Genomic DNA, 17,409 nt, shown 5'->3' on the forward strand with positions numbered 1-17,409 from the left:
GATAATAGCACATGCGGTAGGGTGTTGGGTGACGGTGGTCCATGATGTTGGAAGGCAGCTTAGCTGGCCATGGCTTAATAGCTCGATAGCCTACGCTATCTCGGCTGCCCGTCACATGGCCGATGAGGACAATGTATTTTTAACTGGGCACATCGACCTTATTCATCCCCCGGCTATGTTCGGCATAGCTCGCTTGCATGACAGTGGTATGGGGGGAGAATAATTGTGTTGCTAAATAAATAAATGAAATAAACCTATAAAAAGAAAATATACTTACCTGCTGCACCTGAAAAAAAGAAAATATACTTACCTGCTGCACCTGAAAAAAAGAAAATATACCTACCTGCTGCACCTGAAAAAAAGAAAATATACCTACCTGCTGTCGTCGTCGGGGTTGGTGTTCGTGAGATTGACCGTGGCTAGGTACCAGTTGACTTGCTAGGTACCAGTTGACATTTCCCATCGACCAATACTGCATTCATATGCCATGCCACCAACCCGCGGTACTCGGTGCTGCTCTCGGGATCGGTGTCCCTCGGCCTGTGACCATCTTAGGCCGATGGGATCAGCTCTGGCATGGGTGAGATGGCTTGGCGGGACCGCAGCTGCATTTGCATACGGCCTAATCTAGATTAATATCAACCACACATTTTTGCCAATTTCATGTGTTGGCACAATTGGCTGAGTTGAGCAGTCAAGTGGCGATGGGCACAATTGGCTGAGTTGAGCAGTCAAGTGGCGATGGTGTCCCTCGGCCTGTATCCAGCTTAGGTCGATGGAATGACCTGTAGCATGTGCCAGATGGCTTGGCGGGACCGCAGCTGCATTTGCATACGGCCTAATCTAGATTAATATCAACCACACATTTTTGCCAATTTCATGTGTTGGCACAATTGGCTGAGTTGAACAGTCAAGTGGCGATGGGCACAATTGGCTGAGTTGAGCAGTCAAGTGGCGATGGTGTCCCTCGGCCTGTATCCAGCTTAGGTCGATGGAATGACCTGTAGCATGTGCCAGATGGCTTGGCGGGACCGCAGCTGCATTTGCATACGGCCTAATCTAGATTAATATCAACCACACATTTTTGCCAATTTCATGTGTTGGCACAATTGGCTGAGTTGAGCCGCAGAGTGGATGGTACAATTGGCTGAGTTGAGCCGCAGAGTGGAGTGTGTCCCTCGGCCTGAGACCAGTATAGGCCGATGGGATCAGCTCTGGCATGGGTGAGATGGCTTGGCGGGACCCCAGCTGTATTTCCCGAGGAACGATTTTAAGAGGTGAAACGTTGTGGTGAGGTTGGACGATTACGTTGAGGAGTGCTTCGCGCACATACTCGCTCGCTCGTAGACCATGCCACCAATACGCTGCCGGTCCTCAGTGTACTTACAATACTAACAAAACACACCACCATTGTCCCATTGTGGTGCTCAGCTCGGCTCACCTATTGAAGTCAAACCGAACAATGACTTTTGTTTACTGGCCATATAGCTAAAACTAGCTACATGTCAGTAAAGTAGGTCAGTGTTCGATTCAACCATGTTGCCATATGTGGTACGTTCGTGTTTGTAGAACAAATCAAAGTAACCATACATTTTTCTTTGTTTTTTGACAGTCTAATCGTGTGAAGATGCCGGCAACGACACGTTCCATGTGGCGGGAGCAGGGGCCACCATCACGGTCGCCATCGCCGCCGCCGCCATCAGACCGTCGGCGAAAGAGACGTCGGAGTCAGTCACGGGCCACACCGCCGATAGCGCCGGCCCGCAGCCTGGTGGGAGCCGCAGTCTGCGGCGAAGATTACGCCGTCGACGGGCCGCCACGCCGGCCACGCCGCGAGAACCGTCCCCGCAGCCTGGCCCCTCTACAGCCAGGCAATGGTCCCCGCAGCCTGGGCCAGTCACATCCAGCCCGCAGCCTGGACCGTCGTCGAGGCGAAACACGCAGTCTCCATTGTCGTGCTGTGGCGCGGCGGGACGATTAGCGGCAATGGAGCTGCGTTTCGGTGTGATGGTGTCTCAAATGGCAGAACTACGGAGAGATCTGGATACGGCTATCGTCGAGATTGCTCGGCTCAGCGAGCAGCAGAACGTGCGCCAGTCAGTGGAGCAGCCCATCGCGGTGAGTAAACTAAGCCTAACTTAACCTAAACTAATCCTAACTTAACTAATACTTACCTTTTCTATTTATTGCAGCGCTACCAGCAGCCAGCAATTCCCTATCCTGAGTTCGTGGCACAATCGTTGATGAACCGTGACTGGATGCCGGGATGCCTCCAGCATCACTTTGATGCGGTACTGGGCCGGTGCGCGCAACGTCAGATGCTGCCAACCTTCATCAGGAAACTGCTTGTGGCGTTGTACCCAACAACCTACCGCAGGAAACGCCTGAGCGACCTCGGCCATGAACAACGTCTGATAATAGCACATGCGGTAGGGTGTTGGGTGACGGTGGTCCATGATGTTGGAAGGCAGCTTAGCTGGCCATGGCTTAATAGCTCGATAGCCTACGCTATCTCGGCTGCCCGTCACATGGCCGATGAGGACAATGTATTTTTAACTGGGCACATCGACCTTATTCATCCCCCGGCTATGTTCGGCATAGCTCGCTTGCATGACAGTGGTATGGGGGGAGAATAATTGTGTTGCTAAATAAATAAATGAAATAAACCTATAAAAAGAAAATATACTTACCTGCTGCACCTGAAAAAAAGAAAATATACTTACCTGCTGCACCTGAAAAAAAGAAAATATACCTACCTGCTGCACCTGAAAAAAAGAAAATATACCTACCTGCTGTCGTCGTCGGGGTTGGTGTCCGTGAGATTGACCGTGGCTAGGTACCAGTTGACTTGCTAGGTACCAGTTGACATTTCCCATCGACCAATACTGCATTCATATGCCATGCCACCAACCCGCGGTACTCGGTGCTGCTCTCGGGATCGGTGTCCCTCGGCCTGTGACCATCTTAGGCCGATGGGATCAGCTCTGGCATGGGTGAGATGGCTTGGCGGGACCGCAGCTGCATTTGCATACGGCCTAATCTAGATTAATATCAACCACACATTTTTGCCAATTTCATGTGTTGGCACAATTGGCTGAGTTGAGCAGTCAAGTGGCGATGGGCACAATTGGCTGAGTTGAGCAGTCAAGTGGCGATGGTGTCCCTCGGCCTGTATCCAGCTTAGGTCGATGGAATGACCTGTAGCATGTGCCAGATGGCTTGGCGGGACCGCAGCTGCATTTGCATACGGCCTAATCTAGATTAATATCAACCACACATTTTTGCCAATTTCATGTGTTGGCACAATTGGCTGAGTTGAGCCGCAGAGTGGATGGTACAATTGGCTGAGTTGAGCCGCAGAGTGGAGTGTTTTCCTTTGGCCTGAGACCAGTATAGGCCGATGGGATCAGCTCTGGCATGGGTGAGATGGCTTGGCGGGACCCCAGCTGTATTTCCCTACGGCCTAATGTGCATTTTTTTCAGATTCATGTTTTGGTTCAACTGACTGAGTTGAGCCGCAGAGTGGATGGTACAATTGGCTGAGTTGAGCCGCAGAGTGGAGTGTGTCCCTCGGCCTGAGACCAGTATAGGCCGATGGGATCAGCTCTGGCATGGGTGAGATGGCTTGGCGGGACCCCAGCTGTATTTCCCGAGGAACGATTTTAAGAGGTGAAACGTTGTGGTGAGGTTGGACGATTACGTTGAGGAGTGCTTCGCGCACATACTCGCTCGCTCGTAGACCATGCCACCAATACGCTGCCGGTCCTCAGTGTACTTACAATACTAACAAAACACACCACCATTGTCCCATTGTGGTGCTCAGCTCGGCTCACCTATTGAAGTCAAACCGAACAATGACTTTCGTTTACTGGCCATATAGCTAAAACTAGCTACATGTCAGTAAAGTAGGTCAGTGTTCGATTCAACCATGTTGCCATATGTGGTACGTTCGTGTTTGTAGAACAAATCAAAGTAACCATACATTTTTCTTTGTTTTTTGACAGTCTAATCGTGTGAAGATGCCGGCAACGACACGTTCCATGTGGCGGGAGCAGGGGCCACCATCACGGTCGCCATCGCCGCCGCCGCCATCAGACCGTCGGCGAAAGAGACGTCGAAGTCAGTCACGGGCCACACCGCCGATAGCGCCGTCCCCGCAGCCTGGTGGGAGCCGCAGTCTGCGGCGAAGATTACGCCGTCGACGGGCCGCCACGCCGGCCACGCCGCGAGAACCGTCCCCGCAGCCTGGCCCCTCTACAGCCAGGGAATGGTCCCCGCAGCCTGGGCCAGTCACATCCAGCCCGCAGCCTGGACCGTCGTCGAGGCGAAACACGCAGTCTCCATTGTCGTGCTGTGGCGCGGCGGGACGATTAGCGGCAATGGAGCTGCGTTTCGGTGTGATGGTGTCTCAAATGGCAGAACTACGGAGAGATCTGGATACGGCTATCGTCGAGATTGCTCGGCTCAGCGAGCAGCAGAACGTGCGCCAGTCAGTGGAGCAGCCCATCGCGGTGAGTAAACTAAGCCTAACTTAACCTAAACTAATCCTAACTTAACTAATACTTACCTTTTCTATTTATTGCAGCGCTACCAGCAGCCAGCAATTCCCTATCCTGAGTTCGTGGCACAATCGTTGATGAACCGTGACTGGATGCCGGGATGCCTCCAGCATCACTTTGATGCGGTACTGGGCCGGTGCGCGCAACGTCAGATGCTGCCAACCTTCATCAGGAAACTGCTTGTGGCGTTGTACCCAACAACCTACCGCAGGAAACGCCTGAGCGACCTCGGCCATGAACAACGTCTGATAATAGCACATGCGGTAGGGTGTTGGGTGACGGTGGTCCATGATGTTGGAAGGCAGCTTAGCTGGCCATGGCTTAATAGCTCGATAGCCTACGCTATCTCGGCTGCCCGTCACATGGCCGATGAGGACAATGTATTTTTAACTGGGCACATCGACCTTATTCATCCCCCGGCTATGTTCGGCATAGCTCGCTTGCATGACAGTGGTATGGGGGGAGAATAATTGTGTTGCTAAATAAATAAATGAAATAAACCTATAAAAAGAAAATATACTTACCTGCTGCACCTGAAAAAAAGGAAATATACTTACCTGCTGCACCCTCGGCCTGTGACCATCTTAGGCCGATGGGATCAGCTCTGGCATGGGTGAGATGGCTTGGCGGGACCGCAGCTGCATTTGCATACGGCCTAATCTAGATTAATATCAACCACACATTTTTGCCAATTTCATGTGTTGGCACAATTGGCTGAGTTGAGCAGTCAAGTGGCGATGGGCACAATTGGCTGAGTTGAGCAGTCAAGTGGCGATGGTGTCCCTCGGCCTGTATCCAGCTTAGGTCGATGGAATGACCTGTTGCATGTGCCAGATGGCTTGGCGGGACCGCAGCTGCATTTGCATACGGCCTAATCTAGATTAATATCAACCACACATTTTTGCCAATTTCATGTGTTGGCACAATTGGCTGAGTTGAGCAGTCAAGTGGCGATGGGCACAATTGGCTGAGTTGAGCAGTCAAGTGGCGATGGTGTCCCTCGGCCTGTATCCAGCTTAGGTCGATGGAATGACCTGTAGCATGTGCCAGATGGCTTGGCGGGACCGCAGCTGCATTTGCATACGGCCTAATCTAGATTAATATCAACCACACATTTTTGCCAATTTCATGTGTTGGCACAATTGGCTGAGTTGAGCAGTCAAGTGGCGATGGGCACAATTGGCTGAGTTGAGCAGTCAAGTGGCGATGGTGTCCCTCGGCCTGTATCCAGCTTAGGTCGATGGAATGACCTGTAGCATGTGCCAGATGGCTTGGCGGGACCGCAGCTGCATTTGCATACGGCCTAATCTAGATTAATATCAACCACACATTTTTGCCAATTTCATGTGTTGGCACAATTGGCTGAGTTGAGCCGCAGAGTGGATGGTACAATTGGCTGAGTTGAGCCGCAGAGTGGAGTGTGTCCCTCGGCCTGAGACCAGTATAGGCCGATGGGATCAGCTCTGGCATGGGTGAGATGGCTTGGCGGGACCCCAGCTGTATTTCCCGAGGAACGATTTTAAGAGGTGAAACGTTGTGGTGAGGTTGGACGATTACGTTGAGGAGTGCTTCGCGCACATACTCGCTCGCTCGTAGACCATGCCACCAATACGCTGCCGGTCCTCAGTGTACTTACAATACTAACAAAACACACCACCATTGTCCCATTGTGGTGCTCAGCTCGGCTCACCTATTGAAGTCAAACCGAACAATGACTTTCGTTTACTGGCCATATAGCTAAAACTAGCTACATGTCAGTAAAGTAGGTCAGTGTTCGATTCAACCATGTTGCCATATGTGGTACGTTCGTGTTTGTAGAACAAATCAAAGTAACCATACATTTTTCTTTGTTTTTTGACAGTCTAATCGTGTGAAGATGCCGGCAACGACACGTTCCATGTGGCGGGAGCAGGGGCCACCATCACGGTCGCCATCGCCGCCGCCGCCATCAGACCGTCGGCGAAAGAGACGTCGGAGTCAGTCACGGGCCACACCGCCGATAGCGCCGTCCCCGCAGCCTGGTGGGAGCCGCAGTCTGCGGCGAAGATTACGCCGTCGACGGGCCGCCACGCCGGCCACGCCGCGAGAACCGTCCCCGCAGCCTGGCCCCTCTACAGCCAGGGAATGGTCCCCGCAGCCTGGGCCAGTCACATCCAGCCCGCAGCCTGGACCGTCGTCGAGGCGAAACACGCAGTCTCCATTGTCGTGCTGTGGCGCGGCGGGACGATTAGCGGCAATGGAGCTGCGTTTCGGTGTGATGGTGTCTCAAATGGCAGAACTACGGAGAGATCTGGATACGGCTATCGTCGAGTATGGTCTCGCACCGACGACGGATCTTTCAAATATCTGCCCTATCAACTATTGATGGTAGTATAGAGGACTACCATGGTTGCAACGGGTAACGGGGAATCAGGGTTCGATTCCGGAGAGGGAGCCTGAGAAATGGCTACCACATCCAAGGAAGGCAGCAGGCGCGTAAATTACCCAATCCCGGCACGGGGAGGTAGTGACGAGAAATAACAATATAAGACTCTTTTATGATGTCTTATAATTGGAATGAGTTGAGCATAAATCCTTCAACAAGGATCCAGTGGAGGGCAAGTCTGGTGCCAGCAGCCGCGGTAATTCCAGCTCCACTAGCGTATATTAAAATTGTTGGGGTTAAAACGTTCGAAGTTTATTCTTGTCCAACACGGGTGCTACTCCTAATGATGGCAGTAGGTCACTGGATTGTTGCGACTATAAGACTGGGTGCGCCGGTCGTTTCGGCGGCCGCGCGTAGTGTGGCGCTGATGCCTTTCATCGGGTGCAGTGTATTCTCCACAAGCCCAGCTGCTATTACCTTGAACAAATTAGAGTGCTCTAAGCAGGCTATCCTACGGCCGAGAATAATCTTGCATGGAATAATGGAATATGACCTCGGTCTTAATATTCATTGGTTTGTAATCCAGATCAAGAGGTAATGATTAACAGAAGTAGTTGGGGGCATTAGTATTACGGCGCGAGAGGTGAAATTCGTAGACCGTCGTAAGACTAACTAAAGCGAAAGCATTTGCCATGGATGCTTTCATTAATCAAGAACGAAAGTTAGAGGATCGAAGGCGATTAGATACTGCCCCGATGGGATCAGCTCTGGCATGGGTGAGATGGCTTGGCGGGACCCCAGCTGTATTTCCCTACGGCCTAATGTGCATTTTTTTCAGATTCATGTTTTGGTTCAACTGACTGAGTTGAGCCGCAGAGTGGATGGTACAATTGGCTGAGTTGAGCCGCAGAGTGGAGTGTGTCCCTCGGCCTGAGACCAGTATAGGCCGATGGGATCAGCTCTGGCATGGGTGAGATGGCTTGGCGGGACCCCAGCTGTATTTCCCTACGGCCTAATGTGCATTTTTTTCAGATTCATGTTTTGGTTCAACTGACTGAGTTGAGCCGCAGAGTGGATGGTACAATTGGCTGAGTTGAGCCGCAGAGTGGAGTGTGTCCCTCGGCCTGAGACCAGTATAGGCCGATGGGATCAGCTCTGGCATGGGTGAGATGGCTTGGCGGGACCCCAGCTGTATTTCCCTACGGCCTAATGTGCATTTTTTTCAGATTCATGCTTTGGTACAATTGACTGAGTTGAGCCGCAGAGTGGATGGTACAATTGGCTGAGTTGAGCCGCAGAGTGGAGTGTGTCCCTCGGCCTGAGACCAGTATAGGCCGATGGGATCAGCTCTGGCATGGGTGAGATGGCTTGGCGGGACCCCAGCTGTATTTCCCTACGGCCTAATGTGCATTTTTTTTCAGATTCATGTTTTGGTTCAACTGACTGAGTTGAGCCGCAGAGTGGATGGTACAATTGGCTGAGTTGAGCCGCAGAGTGGAGTGTGTCCCTCGGCCTGAGACCAGTATAGGCCGATGGGATCAGCTCTGGCATGGGTGAGATGGCTTGGCGGGACCCCAGCTGTATTTCCCTACGGCCTAATGTGCATTTTTTTCAGATTCATGTTTTGGTTCAACTGACTGAGTTGAGCCGCAGAGTGGATGGTACAATTGGCTGAGTTGAGCCGCAGAGTGGAGTGTGTCCCTCGGCCTGAGACCAGTATAGGCCGATGGGATCAGCTCTGGCATGGGTGAGATGGCTTGGCGGGACCCCAGCTGTATTTCCCTACGGCCTAATGTGCATTTTTTTCAGATTCATGTTTTGGTTCAACTGACTGAGTTGAGCCGCAGAGTGGATGGTACAATTGGCTGAGTTGAGCCGCAGAGTGGAGTGTGTCCCTCGGCCTGAGACCAGTATAGGCCGATGGGATCAGCTCTGGCATGGGTGAGATGGCTTGGCGGGACCCCAGCTGTATTTCCCTACGGCCTAATGTGCATTTTTTTCAGATTCATGCTTTGGTACAATTGACTGAGTTGAGCCGCAGAGTGGATGGTACAATTGGCTGAGTTGAGCCGCAGAGTGGAGTGTGTCCCTCGGCCTGAGACCAGTATAGGCCGATGGGATCAGCTCTGGCATGGGTGAGATGGCTTGGCGGGACCCCAGCTGTATTTCCCTACGGCCTAATGTGCATTTTTTTCAGATTCATGTTTTGGTTCAACTGACTGAGTTGAGCCGCAGAGTGGATGGTACAATTGGCTGAGTTGAGCCGCAGAGTGGAGTGTGTCCCTCGGCCTGAGACCAGTATAGGCCGATGGGATCAGCTCTGGCATGGGTGAGATGGCTTGGCGGGACCCCAGCTGTATTTCCCTACGGCCTAATGTGCATTTTTTTCAGATTCATGTTTTGGTTCAACTGACTGAGTTGAGCCGCAGAGTGGATGGTACAATTGGCTGAGTTGAGCCGCAGAGTGGAGTGTGTCCCTCGGCCTGAGACCAGTATAGGCCGATGGGATCAGCTCTGGCATGGGTGAGATGGCTTGGCGGGACCCCAGCTGTATTTCCCTACGGCCTAATGTGCATTTTTTTCAGATTCATGTTTTGGTTCAACTGACTGAGTTGAGCCGCAGAGTGGATGGTACAATTGGCTGAGTTGAGCCGCAGAGTGGAGTGTGTCCCTCGGCCTGAGACCAGTATAGGCCGATGGGATCAGCTCTGGCATGGGTGAGATGGCTTGGCGGGACCCCAGCTGTATTTCCCTACGGCCTAATGTGCATTTTTTTCAGATTCATGCTTTGGTACAATTGACTGAGTTGAGCCGCAGAGTGGATGGTACAATTGGCTGAGTTGAGCCGCAGAGTGGAGTGCGTCCCTCGGCCTGAGACCAGTATAGGCCGATGGGATCAGCTCTGGCATGGGTGAGATGGCTTGGCGGGACCCCAGCTGTATTTCCCTACGGCCTAATGTGCATTTTTTTCAGATTCATGTTTTGGTTCAACTGACTGAGTTGAGCCGCAGAGTGGATGGTACAATTGGCTGAGTTGAGCCGCAGAGTGGAGTGTGTCCCTCGGCCTGAGACCAGTATAGGCCGATGGGATCAGCTCTGGCATGGGTGAGATGGCTTGGCGGGACCCCAGCTGTATTTCCCTACGGCCTAATGTGCATTTTTTCAGATTCATGCTTTGGTACAATTGACTGAGTTGAGCCGCAGAGTGGATGGTACAATTGGCTGAGTTGAGCCGCAGAGTGGAGTGTGTCCCTCGGCCTGAGACCAGTATAGGCCGATGGGATCAGCTCTGGCATGGGTGAGATGGCTTGGCGGGACCCCAGCTGTATTTCCCTACGGCCTAATGTGCATTTTTTTCAGATTCATGTTTTGGTTCAACTGACTGAGTTGAGCCGCAGAGTGGATGGTACAATTGGCTGAGTTGAGCCGCAGAGTGGAGTGTGTCCCTCGGCCTGAGACCAGTATAGGCCGATGGGATCAGCTCTGGCATGGGTGAGATGGCTTGGCGGGACCCCAGCTGTATTTCCCTACGGCCTAATGTGCATTTTTTTCAGATTCATGTTTTGGTTCAACTGACTGAGTTGAGCCGCAGAGTGGATGGTACAATTGGCTGAGTTGAGCCGCAGAGTGGAGTGTGTTCCTCGGCCTGAGACCAGTATAGGCCGATGGGATCAGCTCTGGCATGGGTGAGATGGCTTGGCGGGACCCCAGCTGTATTTCCCTACGGCCTAATGTGCATTTTTTTCAGATTCATGCTTTGGTACAATTGACTGAGTTGAGCCGCAGAGTGGATGGTACAATTGGCTGAGTTGAGTCGCAGAGTGGAGTGTGTCCCTCGGCCTGAGACCAGTATAGGCCGATGGGATCAGCTCTGGCATGGGTGAGATGGCTTGGCGGGACCCCAGCTGTATTTCCCTACGGCCTAATGTGCATTTTTTTCAGATTCATGTTTTGGTTCAACTGACTGAGTTGAGCCGCAGAGTGGATGGTACAATTGGCTGAGTTGAGCCGCAGAGTGGAGTGTGTCCCTCGGCCTGAGACCAGTATAGACCGATGGGATCAGCTCTGGCATGGGTGAGATGGCTTGGCGGGACCCCAGCTGTATTTCCCTACGGCCTAATGTGCATTTTTTTCAGATTCATGTTTTGGTTCAACTGACTGAGTTGAGCCGCAGAGTGGATGGTACAATTGGCTGAGTTGAGCCGCAGAGTGGAGTGTGTCCCTCGGCCTGAGACCAGTATAGGCCGATGGGATCAGCTCTGGCATGGGTGAGATGGCTTGGCGGGACCCCAGCTGTATTTCCCTACGGCCTAATGTGCATTTTTTTCAGATTCATGTTTTGGTTCAACTGACTGAGTTGAGCCGCAGAGTGGATGGTACAATTGGCTGAGTTGAGCCGCAGAGTGGAGTGTGTCCCTCGGCCTGAGACCAGTATAGGCCGATGGGATCAGCTCTGGCATGGGTGAGATGGCTTGGCGGGACCCCAGCTGTATTTCCCTACGGCCTAATGTGCATTTTTTTCAGATTCATGTTTTGGTTCAACTGACTGAGTTGAGCCGCAGAGTGGATGGTACAATTGGCTGAGTTGAGCCGCAGAGTGGAGTGTGTCCCTCGGCCTGAGACCAGTATAGGCCGATGGGATCAGCTCTGGCATGGGTGAGATGGCTTGGCGGGACCCCAGCTGTATTTCCCTACGGCCTAATGTGCATTTTTTTCAGATTCATGCTTTGGTACAATTGGCTGAGTTGAGCCGCAGAGTGGAGTGTGTCCCTCGGCCTGAGACCAGTATAGGCCGATGGGATCAGCTCTGGCATGGGTGAGATGGCTTGGCGGGACGCCAGCTGTATTTCCCTACGGCCTAATGTGCATTTTTTTCAGATTCATGTTTTGGTTCAACTGACTGAGTTGAGCCGCAGAGTGGATGGTACAATTGGCTGAGTTGAGCCGCAGAGTGGAGTGTGTCCCTCGGCCTGAGACCAGTATAGGCCGATGGGATCAGCTCTGGCATGGGTGAGATGGCTTGGCGGGACCCCAGCTGTATTTCCCTACGGCCTAATGTGCATTTTTTTCAGATTCATGTTTTGGTTCAACTGACTGAGTTGAGCCGCAGAGTGGATGGTACAATTGGCTGAGTTGAGCCGCAGAGTGGAGTGTGTCCCTCGGCCTGAGACCAGTATAGGCCGATGGGATCAGCTCTGGCATGGGTGAGATGGCTTGGCGGGACCCCAGCTGTATTTCCCTACGGCCTAATGTGCATTTTTTTCAGATTCATGTTTTGGTTCAACTGACTGAGTTGAGCCGCAGAGTGGATGGTACAATTGGCTGAGTTGAGCCGCAGAGTGGAGTGTGTCCCTCGGCCTGAGACCAGTATAGGCCGATGGGATCAGCTCTGGCATGGGTGAGATGGCTTGGCGGGACCCCAGCTGTATTTCCCTACGGCCTAATGTGCATTTTTTTCAGATTCATGCTTTGGTACAATTGACTGAGTTGAGCCGCAGAGTGGATGGTACAATTGGCTGAGTTGAGCCGCAGAGTGGAGTGTGTCCCTCGGCCTGAGACCAGTATAGGCCGATGGGATCAGCTCTGGCATGGGTGAGATGGCTTGGCGGGACCCCAGCTGTATTTCCCTACGGCCTAATGTGCATTTTTTTTCAGATTCATGCTTTGGTACAATTGACTGAGTTGAGCCGCAGAGTGGATGGTACAATTGGCTGAGTTGAGCCGCAGAGTGGAGTGTGTCTCTCGGCCTGAGACCAGTATAGGCCGATGGGATCAGCTCTGGCATGGGTGAGATGGCTTGGCGGGACCCCAGCTGTATTTCCCTACGGCCTAATGTGCATTTTTTTCAGATTCATGTTTTGGTTCAACTGACTGAGTTGAGCCGCAGAGTGGATGGTACAATTGGCTGAGTTGAGCCGCAGAGTGGAGTGTGTCCCTCGGCCTGAGACCAGTATAGGCCGATGGGATCAGCTCTGGCATGGGTGAGATGGCTTGGCGGGACCCCAGCTGTATTTCCCTACGGCCTAATGTGCATTTTTTTCAGATTCATGCTTTGGTACAATTGACTGAGTTGAGCCGCAGAGTGGATGGTACAATTGGCTGAGTTGAGCCGCAGAGTGGAGTGTGTCCCTCGGCCTGAGACCAGTATAGGCCGATGGGATCAGCTCTGGCATGGGTGAGATGGCTTGGCGGGACCCCAGCTGTATTTCCCTACGGCCTAATGTGCATTTTTTTCAGATTCATGTTTTGGTTCAACTGACTGAGTTGAGCCGCAGAGTGGATGGTACAATTGGCTGAGTTGAGCCGCAGAGTGGAGTGTGTCCTTCGGCCTGAGACCAGTATAGGCCGATGGGATCAGCTCTGGCATGGGTGAGATGGCTTGGCGGGACCCCAGCTGTATTTCCCTACGGCCTAATGTGCATTTTTTTCAGATTCATGTTTTGGTTCAACTGACTGAGTTGAGCCGCAGAGTGGATGGTACAATTGGCTGAGTTGAGCCGCAGAGTGGAGTGTGTCCCTCGGCCTGAGACCAGTATAGGCCGATGGGATCAGCTCTGGCATGGGTGAGATGGCTTGGCGGGACCCCAGCTGTATTTCCCTACGGCCTAATGTGCATTTTTTTCAGATTCATGCTTTGGTACAATTGACTGAGTTGAGCCGCAGAGTGGATGGTACAATTGGCTGAGTTGAGCCGCAGAGTGGAGTGTGTCCTTCGGCCTGAGACCAGTATAGGCCGATGGGATCAGCTCTGGCATGGGTGAGATGGCTTGGCGGGACCCCAGCTGTATTTTCCTACGGCCTAATGTGCATTTTTTTCAGATTCATGTTTTGGTTCAACTGACTGAGTTGAGCCGCAGAGTGGATGGTACAATTGGCTGAGTTGAGCCGCAGAGTGGAGTGTGTCCCTCGGCCTGAGACCAGTATAGGCCGATGGGATCAGCTCTGGCATGGGTGAGATGGCTTGGCGGGACCCCAGCTGTATTTCCCTACGGCCTAATGTGCATTTTTTTCAGATTCATGTTTTGGTTCAACTGACTGAGTTGAGCCGCAGAGTGGATGGTACAATTGGCTGAGTTGAGCCGCAGAGTGGAGTGTGTCCCTCGGCCTGAGACCAGTATAGGCCGATGGGATCAGCTCTGGCATGGGTGAGATGGCTTGGCGGGACCCCAGCTGTATTTCCCTACGGCCTAATGTGCATTTTTTTCAGATTCATGCTTTGGTACAATTGACTGAGTTGAGCCGCAGAGTGGATGGTACAATTGGCTGAGTTGAGCCGCAGAGTGGAGTGTGTCCCTCGGCCTGAGACCAGTATAGGCCGATGGGATCAGCTCTGGCATGGGTGAGATGGCTTGGCGGGACCCCAGCTGTATTTCCCTACGGCCTAATGTGCATTTTTTTCAGATTCATGTTTTGGTTCAACTGACTGAGTTGAGCCGCAGAGTGGATGGTACAATTGGCTGAGTTGAGCCGCAGAGTGGAGTGTGTCCCTCGGCCTGAGATCAGTATAGGCCGATGGGATCAGCTCTGGCATGGGTGAGATGGCTTGGCGGGACCCCAGCTGTATTTCCCTACGGCCTAATGTGCATTTTTTTCAGATTCATGCTTTGGTTCAACTGACTGAGTTGAGCCGCAGAGTGGATGGTACAATTGGCTGAGTTGAGCCGCAGAGTGGAGTGTGTCCCTCGGCCTGAGACCAGTATAGGCCGATGGGATCAGCTCTGGCATGGGTGAGATGGCTTGGCGGGACCCCAGCTGTATTTCCCTACGGCCTAATGTGCATTTTTTTCAGATTCATGCTTTGGTACAATTGACTGAGTTGAGCCGCAGAGTGGATGGTACAATTGGCTGAGTTGAGCCGCAGAGTGGAGTGTGTCCCTCGGCCTGAGACCAGTATAGGCCGATGGGATCAGCTCTGGCATGGGTGAGATGGCTTGGCGGGACCCCAGCTGTATTTCCCTACGGCCTAATGTGCATTTTTTTCAGATTCATGTTTTGGTTCAACTGACTGAGTTGAGCCGCAGAGTGGATGGTACAATTGGCTGAGTTGAGCCGCAGAGTGGAGTGTGTCCCTCGGCCTGAGACCAGTATAGGCCGATGGGATCAGCTCTGGCATGGGTGAGATGGCTTGGCGGGACCCCAGCTGTATTTCCCTACGGCCTAATGTGCATTTTTTTCAGATTCATGCTTTGGTACAATTGACTGAGTTGAGCCGCAGAGTGGATGGTACAATTGGCTGAGTTGAGCCGCAGAGTGGAGTGTGTCCCTCGGCCTGAGACCAGTATAGGCCGATGGGATCAGCTCTGGCATGGGTGAGATGGCTTGGCGGGACCCCAGCTGTATTTCCCTACGGCCTAATGTGCATTTTTTTCAGATTCATGCTTTGGTACAATTGACTGAGTTGAGCCGCAGAGTGGATGGTACAATTGGCTGAGTTGAGCCGCAGAGTGGAGTGTGTCCCTCGGCCTGAGACCAGTATAGGCCGATGGGATCAGCTCTGGCATGGGTGAGATGGCTTGGCGGGACCCCAGCTGTATTTCCCTACGGCCTAATGTGCATTTTTTTCAGATTCATGTTTTGGTTCAACTGACTGAGTTGAGCCGCAGAGTGGATGGTACAATTGGCTGAGTTGAGCCGCAGAGTGGAGTGTGAGATGGCTTGGCGGGACCCCAGCTGTATTTCCCTACGGCCTAATGTGCATTTTTTTCAGATTCATGCTTTGGTACAATTGACTGAGTTGAGCCGCAGAGTGGATGGTACAATTGGCTGAGTTGAGCCGCAGAGTGGAGTGTGTCCCTCGGCCTGAGACCAGTATAGGCCGATGGGATCAGCTCTGGCATGGGTGAGATGGCTTGGCGGGACCCCAGCTGTATTTCCCTACGGCCTAATGTGCATTTTTTTCAGATTCATGTTTTGGTTCAACTGACTGAGTTGAGCCGCAGAGTGGATGGTACAATTGGCTGAGTTGAGCCGCAGAGTGGAGTGTGTCCCTCGGCCTGAGACCAGTATAGGCCGATGGGATCAGCTCTGGCATGGGTGAGATGGCTTGGCGGGACCCCAGCTGTATTTCCCTACGGCCTAATGTGCATTTTTTTCAGATTCATGTTTTGGTTCAACTGACTGAGTTGAGCCGCAGAGTGGATGGTACAATTGGCTGAGTTGAGCCGCAGAGTGGAGTGTGTCCCTCGGCCTGAGACCAGTATAGGCCGATGGGATCAGCTCTGGCATGGGTTAGATGGCTTGGCGGGACCCCAGCTGTATTTCCCTACGGCCTAATGTGCATTTTTTTCAGATTCATGTTTTGGTTCAACTGACTGAGTTGAGCCGCAGAGTGGATGGTACAATTGGCTGAGTTGAGCCGCAGAGTGGAGTGTGAGATGGCTTGGCGGGACCCCAGCTGTATTTCCCTTCGGCCTAATGTGCATTTTTTTCAGATTCATGCTTTGGTACAATTGACTGAGTTGAGCCGCAGAGTGGATGGTACAATTGGCTGAGTTGAGCCGCAGAGTGGAGTGTGTCCCTCGGCCTGAGACCAGTATAGGCCGATGGGATCAGCTCTGGCATGGGTGAGATGGCTTGGCGGGACCCCAGCTGTATTTCCCTACGAGTGTGTCCCTCGGCCTGAGACCAGTATAGGCCGATGGGATCAGCTCTGGCATGGGTGAGATGGCTTGGCGGGACCCCAGCTGTATTTCCCTACGGCCTAATGTGCATTTTTTTCAGATTCATGCTTTGGTACAATTGACTGAGTTGAGCCGCAGAGTGGATGGTACAATTGGCTGAGTTGAGCCGCAGAGTGGAGTGTGTCCCTCGGCCTGAGATCAGTATAGGCCGATGGGATCAGCTCTGGCATGGGTGAGATGGCTTGGCGGGACCCCAGCTGTATTTCCCTACGGCCTAATGTGCATTTTTTTCAGATTCATGTTTTGGTTCAACTGACTGAGTTGAGCCGCAGAGTGGATGGTACAATTGGCTGAGTTGAGCCGCAGAGTGGAGTGTGTCCCTCGGCCTGAGACCAGTATAGGCCGATGGGATCAGCTCTGGCATGGGTGAGATGGCTTGGCGGGACCCCAGCTGTATTTCCCTACGGCCTAATGTGCATTTTTTTCAGATTCATGCTTTGGTACAATTGACTGAGTTGAGCCGCAGAGTGGATGGTACAATTGGCTGAGTTGAGCCGCAGAGTGGAGTGTGTCCCTCGGCCTGAGACCAGTATAGGCCGATGGGATCAGCTCTGGCACGGGTGAGATGGCTTGGCGGGACCCCAGCTGTATTTCCCTACGGCCTAATGTGCATTTTTTTCAGATTCATGTTTTGGTTCAACTGACTGAGTTGAGCCGCAGAGTGGATGGTACAATTGGCTGAGTTGAGCCGCAGAGTGGAGTGTGTCCCTCGGCCTGAGACCAGTATAGGCCGATGGGATCAGCTCTGGCATGGGTGAGATGGCTTGGCGGGACCCCAGCTGTATTTCCCTACGGCCTAATGTGC

The sequence above is a fragment of the Ochlerotatus camptorhynchus genome, unplaced genomic scaffold, assembly GCF_037179485.1.
Source record: "Ochlerotatus camptorhynchus isolate MF236.1 unplaced genomic scaffold, CSIRO-AGI_Acam_v1.1 ptg000704l, whole genome shotgun sequence".
Lineage (NCBI taxonomy): Eukaryota > Metazoa > Arthropoda > Insecta > Diptera > Culicidae > Ochlerotatus > Ochlerotatus camptorhynchus.